Source organism: Canis lupus, chromosome 17 (assembly GCF_048164855.1).
Source record: "Canis lupus baileyi chromosome 17, mCanLup2.hap1, whole genome shotgun sequence".
Classification (NCBI taxonomy): Eukaryota; Metazoa; Chordata; class Mammalia; order Carnivora; family Canidae; genus Canis; species Canis lupus.
In genome coordinates this window covers 23057261-23075138 of record NC_132854.1, presented here as the reverse complement: position 1 = coordinate 23075138, position 17878 = coordinate 23057261, and the positions used below count along the sequence as shown (strand labels likewise).

The 17878-nt window shown below is 33.7% G+C and overlaps 1 pseudogene; it reads left to right on the top strand.

Annotated features, from left to right (window-relative positions):
• Nucleotides 1-13883: 13883 nt before the first annotated feature.
• LOC140608326 (mitochondrial intermembrane space import and assembly protein 40 pseudogene) lies at nt 13884-14289 on the top strand (annotated as a pseudogene).
• Nucleotides 14290-17878: the final 3589 nt, after the last annotated feature.

Sequence of the window (17878 nt, the reverse complement as noted above, 5' to 3'; positions counted from 1 at the left end):
CCCTTACCAACTATGTCAGTTGTCTTGTATTATAAAACTTCCAAACATTATCTCAATTCCAGCTTAATAACTAGGACACCTAAAGAAACATTATTAAAAAAGAAAATCTGGGAAGCCTCAGTGGCACAGTGGTTTAGCACTGCCTGCAGCCCAGGGCTGATCCTGGAGACCCGGATCGAGTCCCACGTCGGGCTCCCTGCGTGGTGCCTGCTTCTCCCTCTGCCTCTCTCTCTAGCTGTGTCTCTATGAATAAATAAAATCTTAAAAATAAATAAATAAATAAAGAAGAAAATCTTACTGCCATTAGCAAATTGTCAACCTCTGACAATATAGAGTTAAATAAATCAGTCTTACTGATTTTAAGCATAAGCATGGATTTAGGTGTAATTTGGAATCAAAATCATGTGTTAGACTTATTTATCAATGTATATTTATTAGGAAAAATATTAATAAACTTTTTAAATAGTTAAGTTTAAACTCTTTGCTCCAAAAGGTATTCACATGTGAAAGTCCTTGATTGTCCTTTTATGCAATAATTAAGTTTTCAGATTCTAGAGGAGAAAATAGTATATAAAGAATAATATAATAATCCAGTTTGCAAACAAAATAATCTGACAGTATATTTCTGTAGAAACACAATTGACTACATTTAAAGTTGATTTCTTTCATGAAAAAAATTCCATAGTGCCAAGTATTTTAAAGCATTAAAGCATACCTCATTTTATAGTGCTTTTCAGATATTGAGTATTTTTTTATAAATTGAAAATTTGTGGCAACCCTGCATGGAACAAATCTGTGGGTGCCATTTTCCCACCAGCATTTACTTACTTCACATGCTGTGTCACAGTTGGTAATGCTTACAATGTAGAAAGTTCTACATTATTATTCTATTTGTTATATTGATTTGTGATTACTTATTATGACTTGCTGAAAGTTCAGATGATGCAATTTAGCATTTTTTGTCAATAAATTATTTTTTTAATTAAGTTATGTGCTTTGTATTTTTCAGACACAGTAAGTATTGCACATTTTACATTTGTATGCGCTGGAAACCAGAAAATTCATTTGACTCCCTTTATTGTAGTATCTGTTTTATTGGAGTGGTCTGGTATGCCTGTTATGTGTTTGTTTTTTTAGTAAGTTTGAATACAGGAGATGATGCCAAGCTTCCTACTAGTTTATACAATCAGTAGCTGTGATACTTGGTTCATACACACAGGCCTTAAGATTTGTTCATGCTTTTTGCTCCAAGAGCAGATATATATACATATATATGTGTGTATATATATATATATACACACACACACATACTGCCACTGTGTTGACACTATTTAATAAAACATCATACAGGTAGTTGAAAATATTTGTGTTTTAATTGATAAAATTTTGTTGTACTCGATATATATTAATGGATTTTTTTTAGTAACATTAGAAACAAGCTGTAGCATTCTTCTTATAGTGAAAAAGTGAAAGAAATGTGGTATGTGATAGTACTTTTATTATACATGTTTATTAAATTTGTCCAAATAAGTAGAATTTAGAATTCATTATTTTATCTGGCTTCAAAGGTAATCAATTTCTAATTAAAATTGAGGTTTTGGTTTCTCTTTTTTTTTTTTTTAATTTGATTATCTTCATTTCTTAAGGTCCTTAACATTTCTGTTATCGAAAATGAGAGAAATGGTGCCATATATTGCATGGTAATACTTAGTTCCTTTTTTAAACCAATGTGCATGTAATGCACTGGCTGAAAATTTCTACCTCTACAGTAGTTAATTAGAAAACGCTTTTGAAGAAATCCATTTATTTTCTCCTTACCATTTGCCTAAAGACAAAGAAATTTCCACATAGATCAAAGGAATGATTGTAGCTATTCACTTGTCTGTGAGTTATGATAGTCTTTACAGGCAGCTGGCATAAACACTCAGTTTTTCCACAATTACTGTCACTGAATGCTTCACATACTAGGCCTCAAGTGATTTTTAAGTTGATATACCTGTTAAACTGTAAATTATAGGATTGACCATTGTAGAACTTCTAAGAATGTACCCCACTTAAAAATGTTTGTATTATCATATAAAGACCTATTTTATTTTAACCATTAATAGAGCCTATTTTAACACTATACCCAAGTATTTATAATACTGATAGTATTAGAGATACAATTCCCATCATATTCTAACACTTAAGATTATTCAAATGGTCATTTCAAACATACAGTACTACCATAATTGCAATAAATTTGGTGGTAAATCTTAAGCATCCAATTTCCTGGAATATATATTCATGTAAAACATTTATGATCATACACATGGGTATAAATTTATAATGTTAATGTCAAAAATTATGAATTAGGAGAGTATATAGTTGCTTATTACATCATGATATATTCCTGGCTCTTGACCATTCAGGAAATCTTGATATCCTATAAATATGCATTAATTTATACATTAAATATAAGTAAATAATTATTTTGTATAGTTTATATAATTAATATTATTTTGTATGTGGTTATTTTCATACCATAACAAAATTAAATATAGTGAAAAACTCTGTACAAATACCCAAATGTATGTAAATTTTAGACATTTATTTTCACATATTAGGTAGTGATATTTCATTACCATGGGCCAAAGACAGTGGATTTCTTACATGGCAACATTATTAAAAAGTCTTTCTTGCATTGTTTAAAATTTTAAACCTCTAGAAAATATGTTTCTAAGTATGTTATGATAAACCACCCATTTTCATGAGAGGAATGGTATTTTATAAACACATGAAAGAAAACCACCTCATAGAAATGCAAGACAATTTATAATCCCCTCTTGCCAAATTCAATATTTTATCCACAAACATTTCTGATTGAAATTGTTTTATAACCTTTCTATGACGGCTCTGGCTGTTCTTCTGATTTATGTAATTCAAAGTACATCATTTTTACGTAATTCAAAGTACACCATGTGAAAAAGACTCTATAATGACTTCAGTTGTACTGGTCATTCCTGTTTGCCTTTTCCACAGAGTAAGTATTTCATTTTTAACCCTTAGGAAGAATTTGCATTGGGCGCAAAGAAATTTATTACTTTATAACATACCTGTCCTAGTTTATGAGTAGCTAACAGAATAGTAGCTTGCGATTTTTTTCCTCCTATTCCCTACACCCCAATGATTTGACATTACTTTGATGTTTCTCCAGTGGACATCACCTACTGCAGATGAGTGGTCAAAGCTGTTGCAACCAATTCCATAAAGAAAGGTCATCAGTGGTGATTTCAGATAGAAAAAAGAAAAAGAAGAAAGAGAAAAAGAAAGAACGAAAGAAAGAAAGAAAAAAGGAGAAGAAAGAAAGAAAGAAAGAAAGAAAGAAAGAAAGAAAGAAAGAAAGAAAAAGAAGAAGAAAGAAGAAAGAAAGAAAGGAAAGAAAGAAGAAAGAAAGAAAGAAAGAAAGAAAGAAAGAAAGAAAGAAAGAAAATGGAAAATACATGAATTTCTTTTTTTTCCTTCAACTTATTTTTTTAAAGATTTTATTTATTTTAGAGAGAGAGAGAGAGAACAAGCAGGGGTAGGGGGTGGTAGGAGCAGAGAGAGAGGTTAGGAGCAGGCTTCCCACCAATCTGGGAGCCAAATGCAAGACTTGATCCCAGAACCCTGAGATTGTGACCTGAGCTGAATGCACTTAACTGACTGGGCCACCCATATACCCCTCACGTTAACTTCTTCTTCTTCTTCTTCTTCTTCTTCTTCTTCTTCTTCTTCTTCTTCTTCTTCTTCTTCTTCTTCTTTTTAAGATTTTATTTATTTATTCATGAGAGACACAGAAAGAGAAAGAGAGAGAGAGAGAGAGTCAGAGACACAGGTAGAGGGAGAAGCAGGCTCCATGCAGGGAGCCCGACATGGGACTCGATCTTATATCTCCAGGATCAGGCCCTGGGCTGAAAGCGGGCTAAACCGCTGAGCCACCTGGGCTGCCCTCACCTTAACTTCTTAATGTCATTTTACCATATACATCAACCACTGCCTTTTCCCAACTGTACAAAAACACCAGGCCTTGAAGTCTTTTTCCTCCCTAAGCATTTTTCAGAAATGTTTGTGTTTTTATTGTGGCTGTCATTGATTGGTTATTTGGTTTGTTGTTCCTGGAATCAGTGTTTACTTCTTTTATGATTTATCTCTGGTCGATAAAACTACGGAGCCACAAACCTATCCTAATTCATGATCTTGGCAGATACTCTCTGGCAATGCTAACATGGATTATTTAAAACATCTACTGTGAGATTCTGCTTGAATAGCTGGTTCAGTAAATTCCTGTGCAGTATAAATCCAGTTGTTCATTGACTTTCCAACTGCCAATTAATGGGAAGCATTTTCATGGCCACTAATTCAGTGACTGTCCGTGTATCTGCTTTTCAACCCTCAAAATACATTTTTTTCTATTTATTTACTGCATTTTCTCCCCCCACCAAGTTTATGCATTCAAATAGTCATTTTAATGGAGTTTGGGATAACATGATATAATGAGTATATTTAATCTATCATCTTTTATCAGAAGTCAGCAGTATATTTTATGCATAGGGAGGGAAACAACTATTTTTCGGGAAGTATTATAAGAGAAAATTTATTTTATCTTAGAAATGATGTGAATGCATAACGTAAAGCCAGGAATGGAAATCCAACATGCAATAAATATTTTTAAATTAAAGGCAACAGGAGGGTTTAAAAATGTGGTGGTATTTACTGAGGTGAGCTTGCTTTTTATGACTCCACTGAATGTTCCATGCTTATTAATATTTTAATCATGTAGTTCTTATTTAGTTTGCACTAGGATTGATTTCTCATTCAAGCTGTCAGAGTACACAATATCTATTCACACCTTGTTATGAATCTGTCAAATTAACACTTTTTAAATGGAGTACAGGGTACAGGTTGGTGAGCTGAGATTCATTAAGAGAGCACAAGGGAACTTGAATAGAGAAGTTTATCACTCACTTCCTGAAGGAAGTACCTGGCATATCTCAGAGGGCCATACAAGGTTAAGGCAGAGTGCAGGCAACGTAGAGGCAGGACCTAGGGTACATGCCTTTTAGGGTATGTGAGTTTGCAGTTAATGAGATATGACCAGGCTGGAAAGTTTAAACCTAAAGAGCAGGTTTTGATAAGCTCCTCTGGAGTGTTATCTAGAGTGTGCAAAAGGGGAAGGGATTGAAGGTCAAGGGAGACTGCTGACTGCATAGACAGTTGGGAAAATCTTATCAAGAATTTACTTTTCCTTGTTACTGTGGGTTGCTGTCCAGAGGAGCTTGTGTGGAAGGGCTAGTCTAAATTTAAGGTCCCTACAGGCCACTACGTCAAACAAAATGAACACTGAGGCAGCATTACTGTGGAGTAATTTAGCTAAACACTGCATTCACCTTTACCTAGAAGAAACAGTGACTGCTACTTTTATCTAAGGCAGGCCCAGGAATCGTTAGCCTCTGTGAATCTACGGGATGAAAGTTGGTTCCCACTTACTTAAGTCATTTCTTGATGAGATATATTAAAATTAAATTAAAATTATATAATTATATAATTCTTATAAAAGTCAACTCCCAATTTCAATGGACAATTTATTACATTGCATCGTATAATAAAGAGTTTGTGTAGGTACAATCAGCTTTTTGGTTTGCAACTTATAAAAGACAATAGCTTATGTGAAAGAATTTTTAGATCAATTTAAAACTGTTTAAAAGAGCACTTTCCCCAAAAAATAACACAATACAATTAAAACATGTTTGTAGAGAATTTCTGATATTAGAGTTTACTATATTTCCTTTTTTTTTTCAGAATTTAAAAATACTTAGAGTTATTTGCGATTATCCCTTCTTTCAAATTAGGTCAGTCATTATAAAAATATAATTATAATGGGGTCAGTTGAAAAGTTAGTAAGAGATGTCCCAGTTTCTTGAGTAAATAAATTGGTTCTTTATACAATAGTACAATTTTCCTTAGAGGATTCATCAGCAAAGAAAGATAGCTCTCCTTTTTGGGATTTCTGTTTACCATTTGTAAAGTCATATTTCCTATCAACCAGCAAGATTTTCTAATAGTAATTGTTTTCTTCCTCAAAAATAGGAACTTTCTGATACTATGTGACAACACATAGCCACAGGGCTATTGTAGCAGATTGAAGCCATTTCTATTCAAGTACAAGTATACACCATTATTCAATGAAAAATAAACTTTATATCCAAATGGAAAAACTCTCTTAAAATAGTTTGTTGCTTCATATATTTTTGTTTTCATCAACATGATTGCATCATCTTATTCTGTCTTGAATTTCATATTTGAGAAATAATTCATGAATATTTGTATTAAGATAATTTAACATTAAAATATTTTTCTTCTTAGTAACAACACAAAAATACTTAATTTGTTTAACTAAAATTATAAAAAATGAGTTCCTAGTAAAATAATAAACACATTAAACTCGATCTACTTCAACACCACCATTGAGACACAAGCTCTATAGATTTGTCTGATAGTAGATTAAATTATTTTTCTTCATAAGAATCTGCTTATGTGAATATATAAAAGAATTCATTCTCTGAGAATATCTTTAATAAAATTTGGCATAATATTTTGACATTTTTTAAAATTTTATTTTATTTTTAAGATTTTGTTTATTTGAGAGAGAGAGGGAGGGGGAGCAGAAGTAGGGTGGAGGGACAGAGAGAAGGAGAAGCAGACTTCTCACTGAGCAGGGAGCTCAATGCCTTGATCCCAGGACCCTGAGATCATGACCTGGGCTGAAGGCAGACGTTCAAATGACTGAGCCACCCAGGAGCTCCCATTTTCGTGTTTTTTAAGGCAGATATTTTTCTTGACTAGGTCCCATTTTTATAACAACAAGAAATCTAAGGAGAAATTAAATAATAAGATATATGCATTAAAATAAGAATGCCATGGCATAAATGGAAGGAAATGCATCCTCCCCACTTTACAAAATGCACCATATGTAACTCTCAAAAAATTATATCTATGAGAAATCATACTCTGCAGTGACAGAATAAGCAATAGCGATGACAAATTGAATTATTTGAACAATATGTTCATTAAAGTGACCAGAAATTTTCATGAAAAGATGAGGCATCTCATGAGAACCAAAAGTTGTAAAAGGGTGGTGTTCAAGGGAATAGATGCAAGAAAATGTAAGAAAATAATTAATAACCATTATAGTACCACTCTGTTTTAAACTCTGGCCTAGGTGACTGAGGTGTTTACAAATCTATACATCTATATCTGTATCTGTACCTGTATCTGTTTCTGCATCTGTATCTTTCATCTGGTCATCTTGAACATCAGTTCCATGATGCATCTTTCTATTATTTTATTTTTTTAAGATTTATTTATTTATTTGAGAGAAAGAGAAAGAGAGAGCACAAGCAGGATGGGCAGAGAGAGAGAGGGAAAGAGAATCTCAACTGGACTTGCGATGAGCATGGAGCTTGATGTAGGACTAGTTCCTACCATCATGAGATCACGACTATGAGATGACAATCTGATCTGAACCCAAAATTTGGCCACCTAACCAGCTGCAGCAGTCAGGCACCCCTCTACCATTTTAAAGATGAAGAAATTAAAGCATAGAAACTTTAAGTGATTCAAGGTTGCCAAATTAGTAATTTCAGTGCTAGAGTTAGAATTGATGGTTTCTAGTCTGATTCCAAAACCAGCGCTTGCTCTCTACAGAAACTTAGGTTTTCTCAGTGATGCTTCTGGTGCTACTGGTGATAAAGAAATATCGAAGATGTGAACAAGTTAGTTGGAGTAGAGGGCATCATGTAAATTAAATTAAATTAAATTATTTTTCAAAAATACTAAATCCTTCATAGCCAAACCAAGATGGAGAGAATATTGCCCCTATTGCATTGACATTCTATGTGATTGACCGTTGTATAATGGTTAGTGAAATCTATCTCCCCAACTCTGGATATTAAGCTTATTCATGTAATTGTATAGCTCCATAAGAGGTTAACAGTAGTTATGCCATCAGAAGCTTGAAATGTATTTGTTCAGTTGGTCCTGTGCTCTGGTAAATCTGCTGCTGTCATGTGAAGAAATGGTCCAGATAACTAATTGATTGAAGAAGGATGAGACACATGGAGCAGACATAAACTTTGGAGCCAAGCCAAGTTGAATCTAGCCTTTATTGATCAATCCCCAGCCAATTTTAGACAAATGAGAGAGAATAAATGGTTATTATTACAAATAGCTGAGTTTTAAAATGGTTTGTTATACAGAATTTTTGTGGGAATAGCGGACAGACACAGTCAACAGTAACATACTTCAACTATACAATCTTCACCTTAATATTTGAATATATTAGAATTTAAAAAGTTCTTCAAAATAGGTTACTGCTCCTTAAAGAAATATAAAACTACTATTTTGTATTATCCCATATTTAAATTCATTGATATATAATTAAAATTCTAACTGTTCATCACATTTTTTGCATATTTCATTCTGATCTATATGCTTTTAAATGCTATTGGAACTATGCTATAAATAACTAACTCATAATCAGTCAAAACATCATATAGACATTTTAACAATCTGTCCAAATCTGCAATCACTAATCTACAAAAAAAAATTGGAGATTTTTGTGAGTAAGTAGAGAGGTAAATTTGGCCTCATTACTTAACTAAAATGGTAGTTTAAAAAGAATGTGAGGGAACTGAAATATGCAAAAGATTCCCATATTTATTAATCAAAAGGTGCATCATCATTAACATAAATGAGCACACAAAACCAAACAGAACCAAATTTGCATGTAACTATGTGACTAGACATCTATACTTTTAGTTATGTAAACAGAAACAGACATTTAAAGCATAAAAAATATTCACAAAGCTTTCTAGTCCTTCTTAAGTTCTGAAATATTTGTGTGTGTTTAATTGTAGCATAACACTTTATTATTTTTTAAAAGATTTTATTTATCCATGAGAGACACACAGAGAGAGGCAGAAACATAGGCAGAGGGAGAAGGAGGCTTCTTGAGGGGAGCCTGATGTGGAACTCCATCCCAGGACCCCAGTATCACCACCTGAGCCAAAGGCAGACACTCAACCACTGAGCCACCCAGATGTCACAGTAGCATAACACTTTAATTAAAATGAACTTTAATAGCAAATGAACACTTATATTGAATGTGGTATAAACAAAGGTTATATCTCAGAATAGTCAACTATTACTCTAATCAACTATTTACTAAAACAATCCAAAAATTTATTATTGTCTCCTAGCTTATGATTAGTTAGCAAAAATATGTACAATTTCCTCTGGAATATGTTTATAACTGAAAATCAATCAAGTGTTTTCCTCTTAAATACATTTTATTAGTAACTATCCTTAGAAAAAGTTTATGCTTTCTCACAATTTGCCTGATATAGTCAATATTTTGCTTGATATTAATAATGAATGCCTGAACACTGGTGGAAGCCACACTTTGGTTAAATAGACATTAAAGGATCTGGCATTCTTTGAACTAATGTATTTGTTAAGTTTATTTCCATTTTTTATTGACAGCATTTATATGGCTTTTCTTAATACCTAGGTTTTTTTTATTACTTGTAAAAATTAGCTTATTTAATTAATGTCTTTCTAACAACATATAAGTAACAAAAGTAGAACTAATTCAGTGAATTCCAAAAACTACACAAGACAAAATAATACCAGAAGCAACTCCAACTTTGGGCTCTGAGTTAGATCAGTCAACAACTTTTTTTAGGAAATCTCAAGAAAGTAAATATTTTAGGCTTTATAGGCCACAAAGTCTCTGCGGCAGTTAAAGTCATATCTGCCAATATTGTGCTAAAACAGCCATAGACAACATTAAATAAGTGAGCATTGCTCCGATAAAACTTGCTTTACACAATGATGTAATGGGCTGGGTTGAGCCAGTGGGTCATAATTCATTGTTCCTTAACTTAGTTGCTAAGCACAGAGTATGATTCTGGTAGTATGAAAGTATAAAGGAAACCAATAACACTTGGTGCCAAACACTCCAAACGTTGTTTCCTTGAGGCAGTCTCCTTTTGGGGGGAAACTAAAAGCATTCCATGCTTATTAAATTAATTTTTTTGTTTAAAAGGAAGTGTCACAAAAGAGAAATCAAAATTGTACATGGTACAATAGCTGAATATATGGAGTCATATCATTCCATAATATGTAAAGCCAAAACAAGCTCTTTTTTTTCTTTAATTATTTGCAGTATATGAAAGGGACTTAAAGAAAGTTCATTTAGAAAAGAAGTAGTAGTTATATAAACATTAAATCATTTCCACAGATTGTATCTGTGATTATAGACAACTATTTTGTCAGGATCTTTTCTGGGCTACAACAAAGTAGTTGATAAAAGTGAAAAAAATCACAATAAATCTTTTTCCAATCATGAATTTTGAAAATACAGTAACTCAAAAACCCTATAAGCAGGATAGTAACACTACTTTTACATATAAAAAGGATCACATTTAGTTCCCTACTGATGAGAAATTTATGACTTCTGGTATATTTGGCTAGCAGAGAGGAATTGAACAGCATGGTCCTGGTAGAAAGAATTAAATACATCAGTATACTTATTATGCCAAGCAAATGGAACAATTTACAGATTGGGAGCAGTGCAAAGTGTTGTCATTCTGGGCAAGAGCAACATCTATCATCTTATACAGAAATAGAACATTCTGTTCAGAGTGTTCCAGCCTTGGCTCTCAGTTCCTAAGATAAATCTCAACCCAGAACAAGTCAGTGATAGGATTACAGCAGAGAGCATAATAGAGGCTTGACAATGTGCAGTGATTAGTTAATTAACCTGAGTACTCAGGGACCAATCCATATGATAGAACATACAGAAAGCAAACTGGATATGCAAATGTTTCCTATATTTGAAATGATTCACATTATAATTAATAACCCTGGAAATTTGCATATTAAAACTGATAAATATACATGTTCCCTAAATATGGAATTTTGATTCTCAGTACTTCAGCTCAGGTTATTAACAAAGAGTCATATAATCCAATTTCTTTGTGGAAAATGAAAAAAAATAGATGGTTCACTTTACTCAGTAACTTATATATGACCAAGTAATAGATTCCCTTAGGCTTAAATGAAACTTCACTAATATAATTAACAAAGGCACTCTTGGATTGCTTTACAATTAATTGTTTATGCATCTATGTCCCTTGAAAGAACTAGAGCTACTTGAAAATTCAAATTTTATCAATTGGAATTTATATAACTAATACTATGGTTGGCATAGCATACATCCATTATTCAGTAAGTAATTGTAAAATTACTTTGATTGAATATAATTTTTGGTTTTTTTTGGAAATGATACAATGGTATATGTGGAAAACACTTTTTCTACCCCTTCCTATTCCAAGTTAGTTGCAAAAAATATATGTCTTGGGATTTTTAGTTTAAAGTAGCAGTTGAGAAGCACTGTCTGCTGTAGCATTTTCTATGAAACCAGGTAAAAAACCAAAACTCATGAATCTTAGATATTCAGATATGTAAACTATGAAATTTCAAAACCGAAAGGGAATTTCTAATATCCATATGATAAAAGTTAAATCAAAATATTCTAATCCAGGCTTTCTCTCAAGTCAAAAGTGTTTTGATTTAAAACATTAACTCACCTGGGGAAAAAGAATGTAGATTTGAGTAAATGGTTCACAGAAATGGATGCATGACCTGCAAAATGCACAGGCAGACCACCCAATATACCAGTGTAAATATTAGAGAAAAAATTGTGTTGAATTTAATGTATATTTAATAAAAGAGTTCAGATGTTTTAGATGTTTCTTGTAAATACCAGAAACATCACCACTGTGTTAAGTGTAAGCATACACAGGATAAATGAGAAGAGTGACTTTTCATTCACTGTAGATCCTCAGATAATCAGTTTTGATGATGGCATCTTTCAAAATGTGGTGCCAGCAGAGGACCCAAACAGACATTTTTCCAAATAAAACATAAATGGCCAATAGGTACATGAAAATAATGTTTAACATCACTAATCATCAGGAAAATGCAACTCAAAATCATAATGAGCTGTCACCTCACACATTTTAGATGGCTCTTATTAAAAGACAAAAAGATAAGTATTGGGGAGGATGGAGAAAAGGAAACCATTGTGTTCTGTAGGTCAGAATGCAAATTCAGACATGTGGAAAATAGTGTAAAGATTCCTCAAAATATTATTCAAGCAGAAAAAGAAGAAAATCATGGGGCACTTGCATTGTCAGTCAGTTAAGGGACTGATTCTTGGTTTTGACTCAAACGGTGATCTCTGAATCCTGAGATCGATTCCCCACCACCACCACCACCCTCTTTGGGCTCCACACTCTGTGCAGAGTCTGCTTCAGTTTCTCTCTCCCATCTCCCTCTACCCTTCCCCACCCCAAACTCTGTCTTTCAAATAAGAAATAAATAAATCTAGAAGAAGAAGAAGGAGGAGGAGGAGGAGAAGGAGGGGAAGAGGAAGAAGAGAGGAAGAAAAAGGAGGAGACTCTGCCATTTGTGGTAATATGGATGAACCTTGAAGACATTAACAGTGAAATAAGTCAGACAAATATTGTATGATCTTACTAATATGTGGATCCTTAAAACACCAAACTCCTAGAAGGAGTAGATTGGTGATTCCTGGGGGTTGGGGATGGTTGGAATCAGGGGATAATGGTCAAAGAGTACAAACTACCTTTTATAAGATGAGTAAGTTCTCATCTTATAAAAGATGGATTTAATATTCAGCATGGTCACTATTGTTAATAGCATATTATATACTTGAAATCTTAAATACTTAAGTATACTTAATACTTAAAATCTAAAATACTTAAGATCCTAAATGTCCTCATCACACACTCACAAAGTTATTATGTGAGATGATCGACATATTGACATTAGTTTGGTGACCATTTCACTATCTATCTATCTATCTATCTATCTATCTATCATCATCTATCTATCTATCTCTCTATCATCTATGAGTGTGTATCAAATTACCTTAAATCACATATTATATGTCAGTTATATCTCAATAAAGCTGAGGGTAAAAGCCACCAGAAGAATAGGATACAGAGGAAATGCATAATGTCATGATGTAATTTCAGTATTTTTTCTTAATTTCTAAATTTAATAGGTCATATAATGGCCTTAGTTTGCTCACAATCAAAACAGATAGAGGTATGCAAATAAATAACTTAAGTCACAATGTGTGCTAGAAAAGATATTGGCAGAAATCAAAGTGATTTTGTTGAATAACAGCATGCAAAACATTTTTTTTTGCATTTTATGACCTTTTCTAAAGTTTTTTCATAGGCAATATAAAGATGTGAAATAAGTATGGGCCATAAGTAATAGACCAGAGTATGATTTCACCACTTACTATGTATGTATATAAATTTGTACATTGTGTGCTATATGACTTAATATCTTTTAGCCTATCATCACAAATTTGTGAAAAAAAGAAAAAAAAAACATTTTCTTGCTTCATTATGACACATTATTCAGGAAATGTATCAAAAGACATGTACAGGTTCATTAAAATGGTAAGCACAATAAATATTAAAATATTTTATTGATGTTATTCATACTAAAAAACACAAGGCAGATATCATCAAGATCACACAGGTTAGTGACAGTGCAAGTTATGACTCAAAAATCCTGGAAATACTCCAGGTCTAGAGGAAAAGTGAAAGTTACTTGGGCAGAAAAAAAACACAAAAATATGTGAGATAAGTTAAGCTGTTAGAATAATAGTAAGTATTAGGCAGAGGCAGGCACGTGGTGGGTATGCCTGGAGGGGTCAGGTTCCTATGGGCCTAGTAGTTGCCAGCCCTGCTGCAGCCATGGCCTACTCAGAAGGAAGGGAAAGAACACATTCTGTCACTTACAATAACCATGAAACTCCAAGCGGTGTAGAGTTAGTAGCTGATGATCCCAAGGATCAGCATGAAGAGCATGAATTGGTCCTGCCAAATGGAGACATTAACTGGAACTGCCTGTGCCTTGGGGGAATGGTCAGTGGCCCCTGTGGGGGAATAGTTTAAGTGAATCTTTTCCTGCTTCCACTATAGCACAGGAGATGTCAAGCTATCAGACTGTGTAGAGCAGTTCTGAGCCAGGCATAAATGCTTGCAGAAATGCCCCAACCTCTATCGTCAGAAGGAGGAAGAGAAGAAGCCAACAGAACATTTAGAAGAGTCAGCTCCCATTGAGGCCCCTGCAACTAAAGAAGAGAAAAGGTCAAGCTAATGAAGACCACTGGGCACTGACCTCCAGTCCTTCTGGTTCACAGTGATATGAGCCTTTTGCAAAATGCCTTTTGGTCATTCTCTGATAAAGTTTCTTTCCCGTATTGTTCTGTGCACCATAATGTATAAAGTAACTTCTTTTGATGATCAGAGGTCTTGGTCCTTTGACATATACACTGGAAAAAATGAATGTTTGTCTTATATAAACCTGTCAGCAAATGTAGGTGTCACTTTTGAATTCTCTGTTCAGATTACTCTGAACTTTGAAATAATGTGCTGACTATGCTCCACAACCAAAAATTTAAATTATCTGGGAGTGTCTTGTTAGTGAGCTGATTTATTTTGATTGATTATACCCCTTTTAGTAGATTTTATACCCCTCTGGGAAAGGGAATAGAAACAAAAACATCTTTTAAAAATGCTGGAGTGGGGCGATTCTTTACACATGAGTGTGTGTGTGAGTATATGTATATGGGGGTGGGGGTGGGATGGGTATTTGATACATTTTGATGCTAGGTTTAGAACTATTCAATAGAACAAAATGCAGTTGAAAAAAATTTAAGTATGTTGAATGTCATCTCAGCCGTGCATTTTCTATGCATTGGTTTTCACTATTTTCAAACATTTGTAATCAGAGTATTTGAGACTTTTATTGATATCAACTAAAATAAATGAAACACACTTTTCTCTTGATCAATGTTGATAGGTTAAAAGTACAAATATGATAGTTTTGCTTCCTGAAAATATGAAGGGTAGATTTTTGTTTCTCTTAGGCTATGTAAAAGCAAAAAGAGCTGCTGGCAGCTTCTGTACTATGGTTTCAGATGGTCATTGAACATCCTTTCACTTAATATATTCTCATTGCTTCTGGCCCAGTTCTGTCATTGACTTGAAAGACTTTTCATATAAATGACACTAATGCTCTTTCACACTGAGTGCTGGCAGCTCACATAGGAATATCATCTCGGAAGTTCTTTTTTTTTTAATCAACTTTGATTTGTTTTATATGAGAATTGCAAGTGAGTTCACCATGAGTTATTCTTAAAGTCTGAGAGGAATGAATCAAATTAATCACTGTTGGAATAAAAAATAATAAAAAATATAAATGTATTTTGAAATATTTATATTTTATTTTATAAGTAAACTTTAATATAAAATTATGAAGTGACTATTTAATCAACATTATATTGTGCTTTTGAATGAATAAACCACACACATGCACACACACAAAATGCATACATCTAATAACAGAAAGAAGTACAAAATATTTTTTTAGAAATACAAAATATTATAAAATTGCATAGTAAAAATTCCTATGACATACTAATATACCCCTCTCCCCAGAGGTAGGAATGTTAATGGTTCTTGTTGATCCTTTGGAAATATTAGTATAGCATTCCCAGAAGGATATGAATGTGTTTCTTTCTGTCTTTAATTGAAAGGAAGTTACTAGCCACAGTATTTTAAACAGTGTGCTTTTTATTTAAAAAAACAAAAGCAATTCTAACACTTATAGAATTGGTCTCCTGGGCTGTCAACCCATTAGGTTACACCATGAATCCATTATAAGGTGTCCCACAAGGCTTTAGTTGACAGCTGTGATTTAAGCATTAAATCAGATGCAAATATTATTTAAGCACTTGTTTTGTCTGCAAAATTGGAAAAATAGTATATAAGTTAAAACACTTCTGGAAATCTCTGAAAAAATGTCCGACTCAGCTGTAGTTCATTCCCAAGTTCTACTTCTGTTGTAAAGTGCATTCTCAAGAAACTAAGGGCCAGGGGTACCTGGTGGCTCAGCAGTTAAGTGTCTGCCTTTGGCTCAGGGTATGATCCTGGAGTTGTGGGATCAAGTCCCACATTGGGGTCCCTGCATGGAGCCTGCTTCTGTCTCTGTCTCTCTCTTTCTTTGTCTGTCATGAATAAATAAATAGAATCTTAAAAAAATAAACTAAGGGCCGGCTATATTGTTTTGAAACCTTTATAAGTCAACATTACACAGATCATACCTTGAACGAACAGTCTTTTTCACTCTCACACCCATAGGAAAACATTCAAAATTGCACCTGGAGAACTAGTTGTACACCACAATCTTAATGAATAGTAGAAGGTATAACTTCCCTGGCCAACCATAATCCTCTCCATTCTACAAATTACTCAGAAATGTGTTATTTCCATTGTAATACCAGCCACATGTATGGCTTGCTGTTCTTTTGCTTATTACCCTTTAAATGGTGACCATATCTTCTGCTCACTTCATTAATTCTGTCATGATCACACTAAAAATTTTGTCATCAAATCATACCATCTATAATTATATACTTTGAAATAATTGACTTTTTAAATATTTTATTTATTTATTCATGATAGACAGAGAAAGGCAGAGACACAGGCAGAGGGAGAAGCAGTCTTCATGCCGGGAGCCCGACGGAGTACTCGATCTGGGACTCTAGGACCAAGCCCTGGGCCAAAGGCAGGTGCCAAACCGCTGAGCCACCCAAGGATCCCCCGAAATATTTGACTTTTTAATACTATTTCTTTCAGGTCATCCTTTCAGAGTGCTTTATTAAATTGTACCTCTAGATCTCACCAGAATCATGATATATTCATGGATTCCAACATTTTTTTCTGTTGCTATTTTCATTTTCCTGTTTTTTTTCTCTCTCTCTCCAGACTAAATTCTGTGATTTCTAAGAACAATTACATAGCTGCAAATCATCTAATTCCTTTGTTTTACTTTTTCCTTACTAGCCAATGAAACTAAACCTCTTGATAAATCCTACAATTTATTACGTGATCATTGAAAGAAAACAATCACACATGTTATAATTTATTTTTTTAAAGATTTATTTATTTATTTATTTATGATAGACAGAGAGAGAGAGAGAGGCAGAGACACAGGAGGAGGGAGAAGCAGGCTCCATGCCGGGAGCTCGACGCGGGACTTGATCCCGGGACTCCAGGATCATGCCCTGGGCCAAAGGCAGGCGCTAAACCGCTGAGCCACCCAGGGATTCCCAAACATGTTATAGTTTAAATTCTTAATTTCGCACTTCATTTTGACTTGATATTTTCTTAAAATACTTTTTTCCCCTCAAAGTCAGTAGGAGACCATTCTCCATGGATGTTTTTGCATCTCTTCTTTGGTCTGGGATTTGGGCATAAGAAGAACTGATAGACTTGCCAAAAAAAAAAAAAAAATAGATTGTGTAGTGAATATGCCCTGGAAACTAGAGGTTGAGTAATTCTTAGAAATGATTTATAGATTTATCTCCCCAGGAGCCAGTTACAGTTCAGTGAAGTGAAGCTAGAGACATTTTTCTTTCCTACTATGCATCCTCCCCCAACAGAGATACATTTATACTCCAAAGTGAAGCTAATGAATGTTAGTAACTTATTCTATTGTATACTGTGGATAAATGGTATTCCATTGCCTACTGGTGGAAAACACACACACACACACACACACACACACACTTCATACCTAATCTGATGAGATAAACTAATAACCAGATTCCTAATTTTGGGGTCTGTTACCAAATATTGATACTAAGTATAGTATCAGTGAGGTTCTAGCTGGAAAAATGTTT